Source organism: Staurois parvus, unplaced genomic scaffold (genome assembly GCF_062004578.1).
Source record: "Staurois parvus isolate SC_StPar_1 unplaced genomic scaffold, SC_StPar_1.0 ptg001316l, whole genome shotgun sequence".
Taxonomy (NCBI): Eukaryota; Metazoa; Chordata; class Amphibia; order Anura; family Ranidae; genus Staurois; species Staurois parvus.
This window is the reverse complement of record NW_028319112.1, coordinates 3,628,307-3,647,971: the sequence shown is the minus strand read 5'-3', so window position 1 is coordinate 3,647,971 and position 19,665 is coordinate 3,628,307. Positions and strand designations below refer to the sequence as shown.

The 19,665-nt window shown below is 39.1% G+C and overlaps 1 long non-coding RNA gene across 1 annotated transcript; it reads left to right on the top strand.

Moving 5' to 3' along the window:
* Positions 1-6,068: 6,068 nt before the first annotated feature.
* Positions 6,069-13,249, top strand: LOC149437106 (uncharacterized). Its single transcript, XR_016308188.1, has 2 exons — positions 6,069-6,482; positions 12,968-13,249. It is a non-coding gene; the product is annotated as an uncharacterized LOC149437106 (long non-coding RNA).
* The last annotated feature ends 6,416 nt before the right edge of the window (positions 13,250-19,665 follow it).

The following is a 19,665-nucleotide window of genomic DNA, read 5'->3' as shown; positions in this document are numbered from 1 at the left end:
CTTCATTAGCAAGGTGTAATTTATAAGAGGGGCCCTCTCCATCCACCTGCTTAATTGGGTTAATGAAGCATCTCTGTGGGCTTTCCACTAATGCAACAAGCTATTCAGTTCTCTGTAGACCTATACATTATATGTTTCAAAAAGCACAGGAGTGATGAAAAATTGAACACAAGGGTATAGTGGCCCTGCTGTCTCCCGCCGCTCTCAGCAATTGACATGACATGACAAAATAGTTTGTGTAAAGCTGATTAAGACAAGGCTTTGTCTTAAGATATGAATTTATTATGCAATTATCAAAAAGATATTTTTATACAGGAAGTATTATGTTATTTTACATTGCCTAGACCTTTGGCTGGCTAATAATGGCTACTATTCAAAATAATATTACAATGACTACGAATCCAAATCTGGGGGTTACTTGGTTCTATCATATAATCAGCCAGTACCATGTCAGCAGAGTTGCTACATGGAAGAACTGGGCTGGGGACAGAGGTGCATATGCCCCTTTCGCAGGGAGAGTACAAATAACATATGTTGGGCTGGTGGCCCTCCTAGAGATACTTCAATATTTAGACCTTAACCAAAGCAGTCAGTTACAGCTGCTGGGAGTTATACAACTATCTGATCCCTGTTCAAACCTGTAATCACAATGCCTACGAAATGGCTAAGAAATGGGTCTTCCAGTATTACCTTCCTATGTGGCTCTAAAATGTTTCCAGACTGAATGTATAGAGCTGCAAAGGAATGCAAAATTGTGTGATTGTGTTGTGCTTATTTGACAAAGGAAGCTAAATGATGATGCGTGAGGATGGCATGAGTCCATATCATATCCACATAACAGCAGTCACATTGTATAGCTCATAACATACTTCATCATTTACAATACATCCCTTACAATCTTCTAAAGTCCAAAACCAAAATGAGGTCATTGAAGTAACACCTGGCTACTAGTATGCAGTTACAGCAGAAATCTCTTACCAGGACAAAATCCATGTGATCAAAATCATACCATTGAGTGAGAATTATTTGACCAAAATCACAATTTATTTAAAAGAACCAGAAACTGGTAACCAAAATCAGATCCATTTTATTCATATTTTTGCCACTGGAACCAACCTGATCAGTGAGAGTGTGAAATTAGGGTGTCCCACCATAGTGTTAAGGTCCAAATACTAGTTTATTCCAATCAAAGGTCATTCACATTCAGAAACTAGTTACCAATTCAGAATCATGCCCTTGTAGCCAAAACCACCCTACTGGTATCAAATAATGTCAACAGAGCCAGAAGTTTATCTCATGCCCAGGAATCACATTAATAGAATAGTAACCATTTCTCCAAAACTGGTCTTTTGACTACAGAGTCTGCAGAGCTGAATTTTGAACCTGAACAACAATTCATACTGTCCACCTTTAAGGGATGTTAAAGTGTATCTGTAGCCATCACTTTTTGTTTTTGACAAAGTAGTAGTAATTGGTTACAACCCTTCTCAAGTTTATATTGTTGTGTATGTCTCTGTTGGGGAGACTTACCCTCTTTAGAAAGTGATGGGAAATTCAAAATTTTTGAGTTGTCATCAGAAGAGGTAAGGAAAAATCTTTCACTAAGAGTACTTGTTCAGATGACAACTGTTTAAGAGGGGATTTCCCCTTACTTTGTTGTCTCATTGAGGACATTTTCTTTTCCCGGAGAAGCAACAAGAATTGAAGAAAATTTTCCTCAACGGGACAATGGCAGCAAAATATAAGCCCATTAGAGTCTTAACCTTGGTCTTCTCTACCCAAAACTAAAACTAAAGGTTCTGATTATACAAACACTTTAACCGCCTACCCCCCTGATGCATACAAACACACACACAGTGAGGTTTATTTGATGAGGGCAAATAGGCATTCTAAGGGAATGTACTTGTAGCTAAGTGAGTGCGTTGAAGCTCTGCTGACCTCCATCATCTAACCATGTGCAAGCAAGTATACTTTTTTCCCATTTCCCTTTCTTGTGATTAAGTATTTAAAAAATTGAACATTCCCTTGCCTTTATTAAATCAACCCCAATATGTGTGTACCTGAATGAAATGTGATTGGTCTTATCACAGTCCTAGCAAACTCAAATAAACTGATCAGTGGAAATAACACACGCTCAGTTAACGACTTGAGCAATGTTGAACTTTGCTTGCCCACAACTTGAAATTTCCTGTGGCTCCCTTGAAACCCTATACTACAACAGCAAGATCCAGTTGATACTTATTCACAGGGATAATGAGATTTTCCATGTCACCATGCTTGGAAGTAATACCTTATCAACTCATTTAATGTTCTAGCATGTAGTCATTAAAGTCTGTGTAGTAGGGGTGACTCATAATGGCCATCCGCCAGTACTACTACTGAAACATATTTAAAATATTGTTATCTGACCTGTTGGGATAATTGAAAGTTCAGCAATAGCTATGGCACATTGCCTAGAGAATAGACGTACAAAATACAATGCCCAGACATTATATGTACAATAGTGCAATTAGAAACTCCAAGTTACTAGTTAAATATACTTAAGGTATCCAATAATTCCATATATACTGCTTAAAGTAAACTATAGTGACTTTTTAGTGAAAACATCTTTTCTTTACTTAATTTTTTTTAAATTCTTACACTTGATATTTTTCAATGTTTTAGATTGAATTAAATATTGTAATCTGTAGATTGGCCACTAGAGGGAGCTGTTAGTGGTTCAGTGCAATCACTCGGCCCATTGTTTAAACGATAACTCTACATTTAGTGCTGTAATGACCCACCATCATCCCAGGACCATCAAACATAACATTCATCGTTACAACAATCCATGTTAATAATGCAAAGCTCAATGATGAAATATACTATTCTTCATTCCTTTTGTAAACAGAGACCATTCCTTCAGGAGATATGGAGGTAATATTTTCTGCATCATATAAACATGTCATAGATATATATACTGTATATTATACAATATATCCTACATTACATGCCTCATGCGTGTCAATTGTACATAAACTTACATTTACTGTGTACCGGCTATATTCCTCCAAATTTTGGGAAAATAGTGAGTATACATTAATGTATGCTTGTGTGCAAGAGACACAGTATGAGGCATGTAATGTAGAATATATGTGTAAGAAATATTTATACATTGTAGGAACTGCTACTTTCATGTCTCTTGAAGAAGTGGAGAATAGGATAGCCCATCACTAAGAAAGGTATTATCAACATGGATTGTTGTAACAATTAATACAATGCTTGATGGTTATAGACATGCACTGTATATGATGGGATTTTAGAAGGAGATTATAGCTATAAGTATATAGGGTGATGTACTAAGTCTTTTAATATCAGGGGTTTATTTATGTTGATAAATAAATAGATGTAGCGCCCGTTCCCTAGGCTTTCTAAATGTAGGTTTTGGTGCTGCTGTACCCATCTGACCAGCAATTTATTTTCTGGTCAGGTCTCCTCAAGCTTGGATGCTCATTTCTTCTGCCTGAAGAAGCTTCCAGAAATAGTGTAGGAGGGATTGCCACTGGGTTACAAATATTTATCTAACTACAGCCAATCCCTGAGAGGAAGGTCCAGAAGGTGCATCTCGGAGAAGATAAATGTTTGTGAATATCATGTGGTCTCTCTCCTGGGCCTCTGCTCTCGAAGGCAGCCTGTGTTACTGAAGAACTGTTGCTGTTAGGCCTCCACATATGAAGGCCTGAAGGGGTCTGTATTGTGGAGAATTTGCTAGTGGTATCTGCCTGTGGAAGCTTGGCTGGAGAGGTGGAAGCCCTCTTGCATGAAGCTCAAGGTTGGAAGTACCTTTTGAGGTTAGATGCCAGAGGTTACTGTGGTGAACTGGTGCTGTTCTTCTAGAGCCTCAGATTGTTGGCTGACCCCCTTTTCTCTTACTGTTGGAACCAGGAAAATGTCCTCTTATAACCGTGAGTGCCAAGACTTTTCTGCACCCTTATCCCTCTCTGTATTCAAGTACTGCAATACATTTTCAAAAAGACACCCCCTAGCCTGAGCCTGAATTTTGTTGGTGTGTTCTGCAACTGGTACCTAGACTAGCAGCTACTGTACAGGTAAAGGAGACCTGTCTATTTCCAGCAACCACTTCAGGGGTTATTGCTACATGAATAATAATTTTTTAGTAAATACTTTGGTTGTCTTTATTTATGATGGCATGTTTAAAGTCCTGTTATCTACTTTATAGAATTTTGTTGTTACATTTACTACAAACACTTCTTATGTTGTGAAGTAGAGGACAGGGCAATATGTTGAGTAATTCAGCAAAAGACTACTAGGCATGGCAGTATTTCTAGTGATTTCAGTCCATAAAATGCACTGTGTTGTCAGTCCACCACAGGAAATTAAGATCTAAGTTCACTTAGGCCAGGACCAACAGGTATTTTTCTGTACTGTAGGGTCTTTAAAGGGATGAACATGGGGTAATGAACATATATTGCAGAGATGTCCTGAATATATTTTTGTTTTAATTTTGCCCTGAAAAAAAACTTTGGAACCAAACATCTTAGTGGTGTCATTTCCCTTTCCAGCACATCATTTTCTACTACCTGCTATGAAATTTGACTCAATTTCATCTAAAAAAATATTTTTTTAACTACCTGTTCTCTCTAGCACAAATGGTCTGAATCCCATAGAAATGCTACTTTATTGTTTTTTTTTTACATTAATGCACTCACCTGAATGACCTCAGCTTGAGCAAATTCTGCTTCCTGCCAAATGTAACTAGAGAATGTTCACCTGCACCTGTGTATGTTTGTCTTGAAATAGAGAAGGAAAAAGGATGTTGCCATAAAGAATACTGAAGTTGTTAAAGGCAAATATATATATATATATATATATATATATATATATATACTTTTTTAAATTTCTACACACTTATCGTTTTACATACTGTTCCTTTATTCTCTATAGTCCCCATCTGTGGTGAATGGACTCATGTATTCATCCATTTTTTATTAATCCATTCACCTACCATGGTTCATACATCATCTGTGTACCCTCCTCATCACCCATTTATCCTAATCATCATATATGTCTCATGTAATTTAACATTTTTTTAATCCATAAGTTATAATTGATATATACTATCTAATTTGCTCTTTGACCAGCATGTAGCCCTATGTAGCAAGTTATCACTGTTAAGCAGCAAACCCGCCTGCGTACCCGATTCTCCTCCCCCTTTCCCCCTTCCCCATTTCCCTCCCTCCTTTCCCCTGTATAGTTTTTTTACCACATACATTTCATTTATATTATATATTTCCTTAAATATCTCTTAGGGTCCTTTCAGACAGGCGTTCCATTTTTTTTCTTCAGTTCAGTCACATTTTTTCACAGAAAAATCGGATGAGTTTACATCCGTTTTTTCATGTTTTTTAATTCGTTTTTCATCCGTTTACATCTGTTTTTCATCAGTTTAGATCCAGTTTACATCTGTTTTTCATCCGTTTACATTCATTTTCATCCATTTACATTCGTTTTTGGTTCGTTTACATCCGTTGACATCCGTTTTTCATCCGTTCTCGTTATTTTTGCAGAAGCAAAATAGGGTTTTCTTCTGTTCAAAAAAACAGATGTTAACGGATGCGGACATTAACGGATGTAAAAAGATGTTCATCCGTTTACATCTGCATGTCCATAGAAATACATGGGGGTCCGTTTTTCATCTGTAAACGGACAGATGAAAAATTGACATAAGGAACGCCCGTGTGAAAAGGGGCCTTATATATATTTTTTACCAAAATTAGTTCTCCCCATATAGTCCCGCTTTGTTCTTTCCCTTCTCCCCTTTTAATCCACCATTATTTCCCATCTTGTCACCATGTTACTGTCTCCCCGTTGTCCACACTATTTTTGGTCTCCGGGAGGCATGTACTATCATCTCCCCAGGCCGCCCCATCTCCGCCCCTCTACCCTATTTATTAGGCTCTTCCCTTGTCTTGGTATCAGTCATGAAGAAGGAGCTCTGTGTATTCTCCGAAACGCGTCACCACTCCACGCCCACGTCATTTTCGGTCTGCGTCCCTCTGGACAGCGTGCGTTCCAGTGGTCCCGGAAGAGCGGCGGCCATCTTACATCTCATCCCAAGCTTCCCCTGCAGCTGCTGGCCGGCACAGCGGGTCCCTGCACAGTGGATAGAGCCCCGCACTATGACGGATCACTCAGAGCCTGTTTTTACTTTTATCCTGTAAGTGTTTTTAACCGTTCTTATTAAAGTGAACCTGGACATACTGCACTTAGAAGCTCCTTCCTGTTTATCTTTCTTCACATATAGAGTTTGCTTCAACTTTGAGAAGTGCTGCCCAGTGCCTGTGCTCCAGTTTATTACCCATCACCGGCTGTCATTTCTCCACAGCATCCTCCACTGGTGCACCCTGCAAATATCTCCTACTTATCTTCTATGACCATCTACTGCTTGTTTAGAGACCGGCAAAGGACCAACAGAGACGACTGTGAGTAGGTACAAATCAGATATACTTTTATTTGACACACACTGTATGCATCTGTGGGGGGCCAGCTTACAAGTCAAAGACCACTGAAATTTCTTATGACTGTATAGCTGTTTTTTAATCTTGACACAGCATGATTAAGATCAGGCACTAACATCATTGGCTAAAAATTGCACGAGTCAGGTCTGTTCTTCCTGAGATAAGTCCTGAGGGTATGGATCGCCCATTAGACGGGCCCCTCATATGCTTGGTTTTGCCACATAGCTTAGTTTCTTGACACTGAATTCTGAGTTAAAATGACTATGCAGAATTCCATACATACAGTATAGGAGATACGTTTTTGAAACATAATAAAAATGAGACTTCAAAATGGCTAATATTCATACAAAATGGTGGATAGCTAGATGGTTCATCAATGATCAATAGGCCTCTTATACATGCTGTTTTGGTAAATGTCTCACAATAAATAAAAAAAGAACAGCAAAAATGACCCTACTCACATTAACAAATTAATTTAACTGCATTGTAAAACGAGAGTAAAATTTTATGACTTTGAGAGTCATTATTAAACCCCATAGTAATGTAGGAAATAAACCAGGAATGAGATGACGTAAATGCTAACTGGCACATGAAAGGAAACGTGCTGAAAAAACTAAGGAGGCTGACATTACCAAACTCATTCTGAAAAAAACCCACAAAAAATGAGTTTCCTGACCATCTTTGGCTTCTTTATTTCCTGAGATCTTGACCCCAAGCAAGCATGCAGCAAGTGATATCATAGTAAAGTCCTGATCTGCGCTTGTCCTGAGTTACTGAGGCATACTTTCTAAGGGTGTAGAGGCTGTTCACTTTGTCAGTGAAAATAAAGTGAAGCAAGCTGAGCTGTGTTCACTTTAACACTCAATCGTGTGTAGCGATCATGATTGGGTATTCAAAGCAAACACAGGTTCTGCTATAGATTAAGGGACCAGGGGCAGACTGACCATTTGGAAACTCGGGCACTGCCCAAGGGCACGGGGTCAGTAGGGGGCCCCATGAGATGCCCCTGGTACCTTTTTCATAGGCTTTTTTGAGTTTGCGCAAGGACACAGGGGCCCCATTATCCCCTATTGCCCAGGAGGCCCCATAAGTTGTCAGTCCACCCCTGTAAGGGACCATTTATATTTAACGTGTTATTTTTCATGTTAGCATGTGTTGCGTTAATGCTAGGATTGCCACCTCATGCCTTTAAAACAGAACACATAATAATTACACAGTTTTGGAGGCTAATTTAATGCAGAAAAGGTGCTAGGTGAGTTTAATTACCACCTTAATCATCCACAGGACCTGTGTAATTATTATGTGTTCTGTTTCAAAAGGATGAGGTGGCAACTATACTTAATGCCGAATGAAACCATTCGTTGCCAATGTACCTAAACATCCCAAAAATCAGAAGTGCCAAAAAACTTTTAATGCAAAGCGCAATGGTGCTTGTTCCCACAACGCATAGATGTAAACAGGCCCTAATCCAGAATGGAGCCCTAGGTAAGGTAGCTGCTTTAGCCCCCATCCCTATAACTGACATAAAAAGGGCATCAGAAACCAACTGTCTACAAGTGCATCTGCCCTTGTTAAGTGATAGGCAGGTGCACAGATGTAACGGATGGTACTATGGTGTCCTTTTATGACACACAGAATAGCTGCGATTCAGAGGATCACAGCTATTCTCTGGTCATTCACAGTTTATGACACTCAGGAGAACATGTTCAGCCCTTCTCTGGAGATCTGTGTTCTCCTCCAGATTCTCCAGCCCAGAGCTGGAGAATCGGAGGGACCGCAAACTAAGCAGAGATAATTTACCTCTGTTTAGTAAACTGATCTTTTACTGTAATCTCGCGAGATTATAGTAAAATCAGCTGTTTTCCAGCGTTTGTAGACCGTTCTCCCTTCGTTTGGAGAACTGATCTACATATGCTTCATAAACTGCATTCACAGGAGAACTATGTTCTCCGAGAATGCCGGAGAACTGAGCAGCGATCTATTACTGCTGGTTCATAAACGGACACCTATCTTCCTAGTTTACTTCTCTGCCTTCTCAATGTTCTTCCTAGGTTGCCTTGTGGATAAACCAAGTTTAGTAGTAAAGCCATTGGTTTCCCAAGACTGCCAGGCAACTAGCATGCTTTCCTTCATGCAGGTTTCCTATTTGTTGTTTTTCTGGCACTAGGGCTAGCAGGATTTGCTACCGCATAGAAAAACCCACAAACCGCAACAGGTGCTAATGGCACAGGAACCTGCCTTGAGCTGAGATGACGGCTCTCACAAAGCATTAGCAGTCTGTTAAGACCACTTAAACGCGTTATGATCTTTTACTAAAAATAATCCTGGAGAAATCAGCAAGCCTGTAGACGATCCTTGCATAGACTACACAGCTGATGCTTTTTCATAATTTAGGGAGGGTGAGCTGGGGAAAAGGGCCTGCATTTCAGTTTATATTCAGATCAGATAAGCGCCTGTATTTTTCTACAAATGTTACTAAAACCTCTTTTACATAAACCAATTAAGAATTTATATACTGAGCCTACAAAATTATTTTATTATTATTTTTTAAAATAAGTAAAGTGTTTTCAAACAGACTTTGTATTAGAGATAGCAAATACTTAAAAGGTAAAAAATAAATGGCAAAATAAAAAAAAATAATAATATAGTATGTATGATTGCTACACAAGTAATATGTAATTGAATTTTATTAAAAATGACCTTTCCTTTTCGCTTTGCAGCACTGTAATTTTCTGTAAAATGCAATGCAATGTGGCAACCTGGAAGCGTTCTGTACACAGATGGTGTACAGAACGTCGCCCAGAAATGTAATTTCCTGCTTGTGTGATTGGTTCACTGGTTTTTCTAACAGTCTGAACTAAGATACAAGTCAGATTTTGGGAATCACCTGCAATAAAAATGAAATTTTTGGTCAGATACTCCCAATGGGAAATTGCATCTAAAGGGATGCAGACCCTAGCATGTTCCTCATTAGAACCCCTCAAGTGCACCAGCTGATTGATAATTATAAAATCACTCCCATACAGATTCACTTTGCACATCGACACAGACAAAAAGCTATTTTTTCAGAATAACAAAAGATAGGAATCTTTCAAAATTTGTTAAAATCCTAGCAATGTACACAGGTCACCTAGAGGGGAATTTTTTTTTCTGAACAAATGTCTGGCTGCTATTTAATGTTACTTCATCTATGTAGAAAAGAAAACACTCTCCAGTCAGTTATATGCATTGCAAGGAATTAAAGAATTACGAAACCCAAATACTTAAAGGGTAACTCCACTTTTGTGAAAAAAATACCTAGAAAATAAAAAAATATAAATTTCTGAACAAGCCATAATTGAAATAATTTAATGGTAATACAACTTGCCAATCCACTTCAATCTGCAGCTGTCATAATTTTCTGTAAAATTCAATTAAATATGGCAAACTGGAGGCATTCTGTACACAGTTGGGAAATAAATGTCATTTCCTGCTCTCTGATGATAGCTCTCAGATTTTCCCAGAAGTCTGCTCTAAATTTTAGGCACTAACATTTATTTAGGCAATAAAAATTTCAGTTTTGGTGAGATACTCCCTAAGTGTTAAGTACTTCTAAAGGGATGCAGACACTGCAGCATTTCTTATCAGCAGAGAGCGCATCTGGTGATTATAATGAACCAGACCTTCCCATTCAGAATTAATCTGCAAAGCAAATGGTGAAACAAACAGGTTGATTTTGTTAAAATCCTTGCATCACCCAAAGGGATTGTTTTTTCTCAACAAAAGTGGAGTGACACTTTACACCAAATAACCTGCTGCACATGTTCCCATAAGGTCAAAATATTTCATTTTCTTTTTTAAAAGTCCTGTTTTCAATTAAATCATACCAACAATGTATATCCTCAGGAAATCTCTGTCCTAGGGTAACAAAGTAAAATCAGCTTAGCTGTAGGGTTGTAGTCGGGTACAGTCTACATTCTCTACTACAAGTGGTACATGTCCAGAACGGCAATGCAGCTGGAGGAGGAAGTCAAGAGAAACTTGGTTTCTCTATGGTTTCCTTGACAGACAGGAGCAGTGATCCAGCTGGTTATGTTGGATCCAGGTGACCCTGGCAGCCATCTTTGGTCATGCAGAGTCTTTTTAGGTTCCTGCCCCCAGGTTTTGGCTCACATTTTTTGAGTGGCTAGTTTAGGGATAGATCCTCCATCTGGCAGGGACAGCACAGGTGGTAGGGAGAGGTTCCGGAGGAGTAGGGAAAACATAGTGCCTACATCTGATCTTCAGCAAGGTCTTCTTGGGCCTGGCATCCATTAAACAGGAGATGTCTACATTCAAGCAAGCGTGTCTATATTCCCATTCCACACCTTCCTGGAAACGGGAATAGTGAGTGTTGTAGTGACCAGTGACTAAAAGCTGGATATACTGGAAATTCACTGATAAGTGCACATATTCGTCAGCACACCAAGGATCTCCAAATGCGGTCCAAACAAGCTTTTATTGCAGAATGATCACCAGGGGCGTATTTACCACAAGGCAATCAAGGCATTTGCCTAGGGAAGCATTTTCCGGGGGGGCAGCATCGCCCCACAAAAGAAGGGATGGCAGAACGGACACACGCAGCATAAGGACCAGGTGGGATCTGAGAGAGGCTGCGGGCTGCTTTATGGTGTATGAAGAGCCCGACTCTTGTTCCTGGGAATGTCTGGAGCTGTGAAGATGAGTCTCTCTTGCTGGGGTGGGTTGCCAGTGTATGGGGGGGCGGTGGTAGTGGAAGGCTCTCTTGGGTGGGGGTGGGGCGTTGTTGGTCAATGTCAGGCTCTTTGTGGAGGAGAGGGGTGTTGGTCCATGTCAGGGCCTCTCCGTTGGGTGGAGCCGATTTTTGTGTTGCCTAGGGCAGCACGAAACTTAAATACACCACTGATGATCACATCACAAAGGAACAAGTGCAGCGTTTCGGAGCCACGCAGAATCCCTTCGTCAGGCATGTGATAAAGTGCAGTAGTATGACTCAGTGACTCAGTGCCGTGCAGTACAAATACTCGTAGTGAGGGATTATCTTGTTCCATGCAATATTACATCACATAAAAACTCAAAATAATCATATAACAAAAGTGTTTGGTGGACATGTGTACAACTTATGTGTTTAAGTCAAAACATAAAGCATGCATATTACATATGCGTTTTTGTCAGAACAATATATCTGGTACAATCCACACCATTAACTGTGATTAAACAATGACAAATTCCAAATGTCCAATAATCCAGCCGTGTTTTCAATTGTATTAAATACTGCATATTATATTCTTTGTTTATGTAATCACCACATACATGTACCCATTCAGCGGCAGTGATATGCTCTCACCTTTTTAATAGACCTCACAACTAGTGATGGGCCGAACACCCCCCTGTTCGGTTTGTGGTTGATCATTTGAACCTCAACAAAAGTTCGACCATGAACTTTGAACTTAATGCAAGTCTATAATACTCGAACTTGTACATTCAAAAATTCCCATTTTGAAGGCTTATGTGCAAGTTATTGGCCATAAAAGGAGTATGGGGACTCAGGTACTGCCCTGAGAGGCATAATTCAGTGAAATTTTTTTTTCAAAAAGTACCATTTTTAAAGGGGCAATCATATTTCATTGCTTAAAGTAAAAAAAAAAATCCTTTAAATATCATGCTTGGGGGTCCCCTTAAACTACCTGCAAAGCTGCACATCTGTACAATGTACAGAACCTGCTACAGCAGGACTGACATTTTTTTTTTAAATTTAATTTTTATTTAAAAAAACAACATGGGCTACCCCCCTCCTCCCCAATCCATACCAGAACCTTTAGGTCTGGTAGGAAGGTTGGGAGGGCATGAATGTGTTGATGAACTTAAACTTGCTCTGTTTGCTGGCCAAATTCAAGCATACAGGCACAGGGCTGCGACCTGACCACACCACCATTGCAGATCTTTACATGGTGCTCACTTATTGCATCTCAGTCAGGAGAGGAAGTTGCTTGTGCTCCAGGTATCAGAAGACCCCACACAGGGGACAGAGATCCATGGATGTTCCACCTGTGCAAGAAATCCCCTACAAGTGGTACCTGCCTCCCTTTGAATTAGAGCCTTTGTCCCCTGTGAGCTATGAGGATGCTAGCCTCAATCCTGTGCCTATGGACAATCCAGAGATCCCACCTCCACAGAGTGCTAGCTGGTTCCATGGATCCTACTGACAACTTTGCCCCTAATCTGTATGTGGGGGATACAGCTGGCTCTTCTGACCCCCAGTCACTTGAGGCTGTGGAGTTCCTAGTAGAAGATGAGGACTCTATGACCCCACAAGAGTCGGTGGGGTCCACTACCCAATTAAATCTAACTGTGGGCAATTACCTGCAAAATATTCTGTTGTTCAAGGTTTTACTTGCAATAATGTTTCTGGTATTACTGTTTTATACTGTTTTTTGCTTTGTTTGATACAGAGGACAGCATCTGTCAAAGGGGGGAGAAGTGTCGGTAGGTGCATTCTACATTCTTCACTGCAGGTGGTACTTGTCCAGAACAGCAATGCAACTGGAGGAGGAAGTCAAGAGGCACTGGGTTTCTCTATGGTTTTCTCTGTCCCCTGGAACAGCAATTCGGATGATTACACTGGATTCAGGTGACCTTGACAGCTATTTTGGGTCACGCCCATAGGGGAACCTCCCCTCCGGGACTGTTGTACTGGTTTAAAGTTTTGCAATACATCATTTTCTGCAACCCAAGACTTTGTGTGCTTTCTTCCGCTGCACCATACTGCACCTACCCAACATTGTTGTCACTATTACCCTGGCACTCATGAGTTGGGCTATAAGCAGCTGTGCCAATTCATAGTGCCATGTTCAGTCGCTGCTGGATTGAGCACACATCCACAGGAAGTTCCCTCAAAGAGTTTAAAGGATGTGCACAAGATGTTACAGGTTGAAGTTTATGCGCACAAGGCCTTAATGGCAGGGTATGCCTTCTGTAATCACATGACTAGCCCACATGCTTCATTAAAAGAAATCTTACTGGGTAAAATATTATCCAGTTATACACTTGGAAAATATATTCCCTTTAAGGTCATGGCAAAGGTCAAGGGGACACTGTTTCCATCTGGAGGAAAGGTAGCAAAACCTTTGCACACACAAAAGGCTTCTTCGCAGTAAGAGCTGTGAAAATGTTGCAGAGGCTTCCTCTAGCCAGCTCAGTTGGTTGCTTTAAAAGAAAAGCTGGATGTATTCCTAAATGAACAGACTACAGTATATTAACAGTTGTAAGTAATAACACCAGAGTTTGTTGATCCAGGGAATATTCAACTGCTTTAGGTTAGCCTTTCTCAACCAGGGTTTTGTAGAACCCTAGGGATCCTCCAGAGTTTGCAAGGGGTCACTTGAGGAATGAGAAATTTCTGCATCTCAGATAAGTAACCACTTACAGTGATCTGTAAGAGGGGAGTCTTCCCTTTGACCACAAATGTAAGGAGCATTCTTATCATCCCACTTATGTTCTGTGAGCTGTTAATATGGTAATAATTAGCAGGGTTCCCCAAGACCTGAAAATGATTTCAAAGGTCCCTGTGGAGTAAAAAGTTTGAGAAAGGATGCTTTAGGGGATCAGAAAGGAATTTTACCATTAAATGTCTTTTTCTTGCCTTGCATGGGTTGACCTGCTTGTAGTTTGTATTATCCCTTTATAAAATGTAAAAATAATAAAAATATATATGTCTTGTAATGCACGCAGCATTCAATATTTGAATTTGACTTGGCATCAGCTTCTTGCAGTCCCTGTACAGCAGAGCTTAGAGGGGGGAGGGAGAAGCAGCAAAAAGAGCCAATCAGGTATATTGCAGTACAAAGAGCATGTGATAGGATAAAAGAGCAGAGGGACAAAAAGATAAGCTCATCAGTCTGCTGCTACTCCTTTCACTATCCATTCACAGTGTGGGGGTGGGGAGGAGATCTCTTAGTTAAGGTAAAAATCCATCATAGAAAGATCAGTTTCCCTCCCCTTACAGGTGGTACTATTCTGTGAGGCATAGCTTTGTAAATCTCAGAATCGGATCAACCGAAATACAAATCCTTTTGCAGGTAACACAGCTCTCATATACTGTATGTATTTCATGATTGTTTGTCTGGAGTTGAGTTTTAACATCTTGATGTAATTTCAAAAGTCATTTTCAACATTTTTTAAATCTGCAGATTCAAATAAAAAATACCTTCATGCCACGAAGGTCTCTCCTAATATTAGGTGACAATGCTAAGCTCCATCTCCTAATCCTGTGTAGTCACCCTATCCATGGACTTCCAATAGAGACTTCAAGTGGGCATCTCAACACACATTACAATGGCATGTTCACAGTTATAGAAAATGAAACATGCCCTTAGAAATGCCCTAACAGCCATCACTGGAAAGGATGTAGACAGGAAGCAGCTACAAAAAGGCTTAAGAAGATCAGCAGCACTGAGATGCAAGATAAGAAGAAAAAAATAGAAAACATATATTTTATTAACAAGAAAAACCCATTCTTTATGTTATATAGTACTGTAGAATACAAATGTAATTTAGTTAGGGTTTGCATCAAGTTTAATCCCAACCCCTGATCTTTCCAATTCCAGCCCATGTAATGACTATATACAGTACATGCGCAGTGTACACAGCACTTTTTTTTATTAAACTCCACCCATTCTAATGCCAGGAACTTGGAATATCCCCATAACATTCTTTCCAATTTATAGCTATGATAGAAAATATCCTCTGATGTATCATAACAAAAAGAGGAAATTGGAAAAAAATAAGTAGTGAGAAGGACTTATATGTCCTAGTTAGCAGCAGAGTATAGAACAGTTGTTCTATATGGGGAGGAATTGCCGAGATGATGATGTATGTGGCAGGCAATTCATCTTAAAATAAAGGGGGGCATCTTTGAGTCTGATTGACAGGCAGCCAGCTGTGACCAGCTGTGGCGATGCTTTGAAGAAAAAAATGTCCTTTCAGCAAACAAAAAGTATATATAATATGAGAAAAAAAAATGTTGATCAAGGGCATATTGTCCTTCAAGGATTGGAGCAGGACACCCGCTGCTTTAAAATAAGTATCAAGGGGGAGAAAAAAAACTAAATAGACAGTTTTGCCAGCCGCGGCCAAGCACCCGCCTGACAATCAGAAGGATCCTTGTCAGTTAATCCAGCTCAGAACTGGATTAACTTTTCAAAGAAATACAAATTTCTGCAAGACTGTGCAAGTATGTGTGGAATTCAGGCGGAGACTTTCATTTTAATGAACTAGGATGAACTCAAGTGTTTGTGGATCCATTATGCAGATAGGTGATGCATCTCTAGGCGGTTATAGTGTGATCACATTGTGTGGGTGTGTCTAGGATACAGCTGATGGTCCAAAATGTAGCACATCCTCTATTCACCTTGGAGTAAAATTTGTATCTTAGTCATGTGCAGCAATATTAGGCTTATCTAAGCCTGACAAAAAGCAATGATGGTATGCAAAGTGGGGTAACTCATAGCAACCAGGTTCCACTTTGTATCAGCACTCAGAAGGAAGATAGATGCATATTACTTGGTTTTGTGGTTGTGTGGGTAGTTGAACGTTGTAGATGGCAGGTTGCATCAATGGAAAGCCTCTTTGATGGCCCTTTAGGATTTATGAGATTTAGGACAATATCATCAACTTACAGCAACCAATTATCAACTAAAACAAAAGTAGAATTGAATTAAGTGAATAAATAGGACTATGATGGATAGGTTATAATCAAGTTAGGTTAGTTAATGTACCCTCTTAAGTAATGATCAAGTGTATCAACCATGGTTTATAGGACCAGTGAGCTATTTTTGAGTTCAAATGTCCGTCAGGTTAATGATATATGAAAAAATTTAACAATTCCCCAATAAATCTGATATCCACTAAGAGCAATCTTAAATTTAGGGCTTGGAAAACCATTAGTAAATCCCTTTAGTTAACAAGGGGTTTAGGATGTGATGGTCCATGAATGTTTAAGAGGTTCAGACACCAAAGATTGGTTATTAACCTATGGGGCGACTTTAGGTGTCCATTGGAAAAGTAAAATGGGAGGCAGGAGAGTACCTATAGTGAAGATAGAAAGTGACTTAAATGTAATGATTACATTTAAAAAGTTTATAAATTGGATGAAAAGGAATAAGCTGAAGTTGTAGTAACCCTTTTGGGTAAAAGCACACAACCTTCCATTAGCTTAGCTGGAGAACACCCTGTGCCCACATAGAATTTTAAAAGGTGCTCTTGATGTCATTGTCATGGGGGTCCCAATCTTGGATCCTCTGTGGGGTTCCCAGGCAGGTGCTAAACTAGGTAAGTTAGATGACAAAAAAAGACCGTTGGTGGTCCAAGCAGTAGAGGAGCCCATTGTAGAGTATGTTTAAGGATGGATCAAAGTCATCTGGCTTTCTGAACATTGAATTGCTTTATAAAACAATAAAAATAAAAAATAAAAAATATATAAATATATATATATATAATAAAGCAATTCATTGTTCAGTAAACCAGATGACTCTGATCCATCCTTCAACAAATGACAATAGGTGCATCTTCCACTCAGTCCACAGGCGGGCCTTTTTAAATATCTTCTAATTCATTCTGGCTAACAAGAGTCTTAGATGTCTCTCATGTGCTGGATGGTTTTTCATTTCTAAATTCTTTTTTAAACATCTGTCATCTGAGAATATTTTTTATCTAAATGGTTGGAGATAAGCTGCCCAGTACACATTTAAAGGCCCCTGTGCACAGGAAGAAAAAAATGTTTGTTAACAATATGGTGGTCATATGACTTTTTTGCTAATCAATATACTCATTTACTGGAGAATGACTGGTAAGTATTATCAGTGCTGCCAATGGGGCCAATTGGGGTGGCTTGGTGGAGGGGTGACACTGAGGCAGTAGTGTCCATACTGGATAAAAACACAGGCTAAGCATTTTGGAGCTCTCTGCTTGTCCACCATGTCTGCCACACAGGCAGACTCCGTTCCTGAGCTTCTTCAGTGATGCTGAGCCTGTTAACAGTGCAGGTTTAGCATCACTAAGCACAGAACTACCAGCCACTCCACCTCCCTGTTGCAGTGGCCTGGCACAGACATTTTGCTGCGCCTTCACTATTAACTGGCTCTGCTTTATTAAGCTGGCTGTTAGTGTATGCGTGGGTATGGGGGTTCAGAAACAAACACACACACCCATTCACAAACATAGGCAGTGCTACCACCTCTTTAGGTGGCCATCTTTGCATGTTGGGGCACCGCAAGATACATCTGCCCCCAAGCATGGCCCTGACTATTATTGTTAGTTGTTGTTTACTGCAGACAAAACATTAATGGACAATATTTTTTACCACGTTCTAAATATACCCCAAATACTCCAGGTCCCATGTGTCAAGTCTCATGAGTGGAAAAGTTCATCTGGTTGTTGTGCCTCTTGTCATACACAGTAAGCTATCACAGTAGGATGAAAGGAATTGTATTTACTGAACAAAAATTAATTCATTTGTATTGGCACCTGTAGAATTGGCATAATGGAATAAAATTTCAAAAGATCTGATGTCGACTTGGGTGTTGCTATAAATTTTAAAGTGCAAATCTAGATGACAGGTCAAGTATTTAGCTTGTTACTAATGCTATTGAATAACTACTGCAAGTGGACTAAGTTACAAAGTTTATTATCTCACCTTTATCTAGCTTCTTAGTAATCCATTGCATCCAGCTTTTTGTGCAGCTCCTCACAGGGTCAGTAGGAGTTTACTTCCTGAATTTTGCACTGCTTAACCTCATCTGTCTCTTCATTACCAAACTTCCAAAATTATGTTGGAAATTGATGGTGTCTGTGAAAAACGTCTTAGTACTCCTTGATATCTTTTGTTTGCATAAGGTTTTCTGTAGAGGTAGCAAGGAAGCCACAGAGGGTGTTTCAGCATGACAAGCAGGCGTGTTCCAGGATCATCACATTACTGAAGGGCATGGAGTGGGCTTGTGTACTATAACTATATACAAATTGGAAGTACTGAGGAGGTAGACTGTACTTACTGTATATACAATATCTCAAGATTTAATTTTTCAATTTTCATTGGAGTGTAGCTTTAAAAGCACAGAATGTCAAAAATTTAAAATAAGCACTTCCAATCACTAACATTTCATATCAACAATGAACAAATCTTCCAGCATGCTAGTTACCACTGTTACTGCCCTTAGATTTTTTTTTTATTTAAATACAGTAGTAAAATGTGAGAGAATATATATCTTTATTGTATATGCCCAATGAGAAATCATTCACACTTGAGGGGACAGACCGATCACGGTTGACCCATGTTGCTTGTCTTTATTTCTGCAAAAGTACAGTTATTGGATTTGTATTTGAAAAATCTGGCCAAGTATGTTCAACAATAGTAAATTGTACCGGCTTTTACACAATACTGTACATACCATGCCTTATGAATTCCTTATGTTCTAATTTTTATGCTATACATAACTGGTGATATAATTTACTGATCTGGATTGCATGTTATAACTTTGGTTCTGTGTGTTTTTTATTTTATTATTAATATTTTTTTTTTTTTTTAGAGACCTGGACAACTCTCGTTTTAGTCAAAATCTGCATGAGAGACATATATATCTCATTATAACTTTTAATCTGATAGGCAAAACTTGCTGTCTGTATTGTAGAAAATATCAGAATCTGGAGGTAACTCACACTAGAGGAAGAAAGGTTTCACTTTTCCGCAAAAGTAACATCTGCAATAATTTCATAAACAAACATATTGCATGTAAGTTAACTACAGAACTTTTACAGTATTCTACAGAGAACTTCCAACTGTAAATGCAAAATGTATTTATTTTGTGCAATTTTATGTGAGTATTGGTGTATTATTTTATCATTTATGGCTAATAAAAAAAACACTAACTACTAAATAATAAAACACTAAACAAACTTACAATAATAATAATATTATGAGAATATGCATTATTTTGTTGTAAATATATATATATATTTTTTTGTTTTAGATATACAGCATGTTGTAGTCTATCAAACAGGGTATTTGTTATGGCTTTATAGCACAGCAAAAATGGCCGTCACATTTTCCTTGGAGAGATATTTACTCTAGGCTATTAGTATGTGTTTATTTAACAAA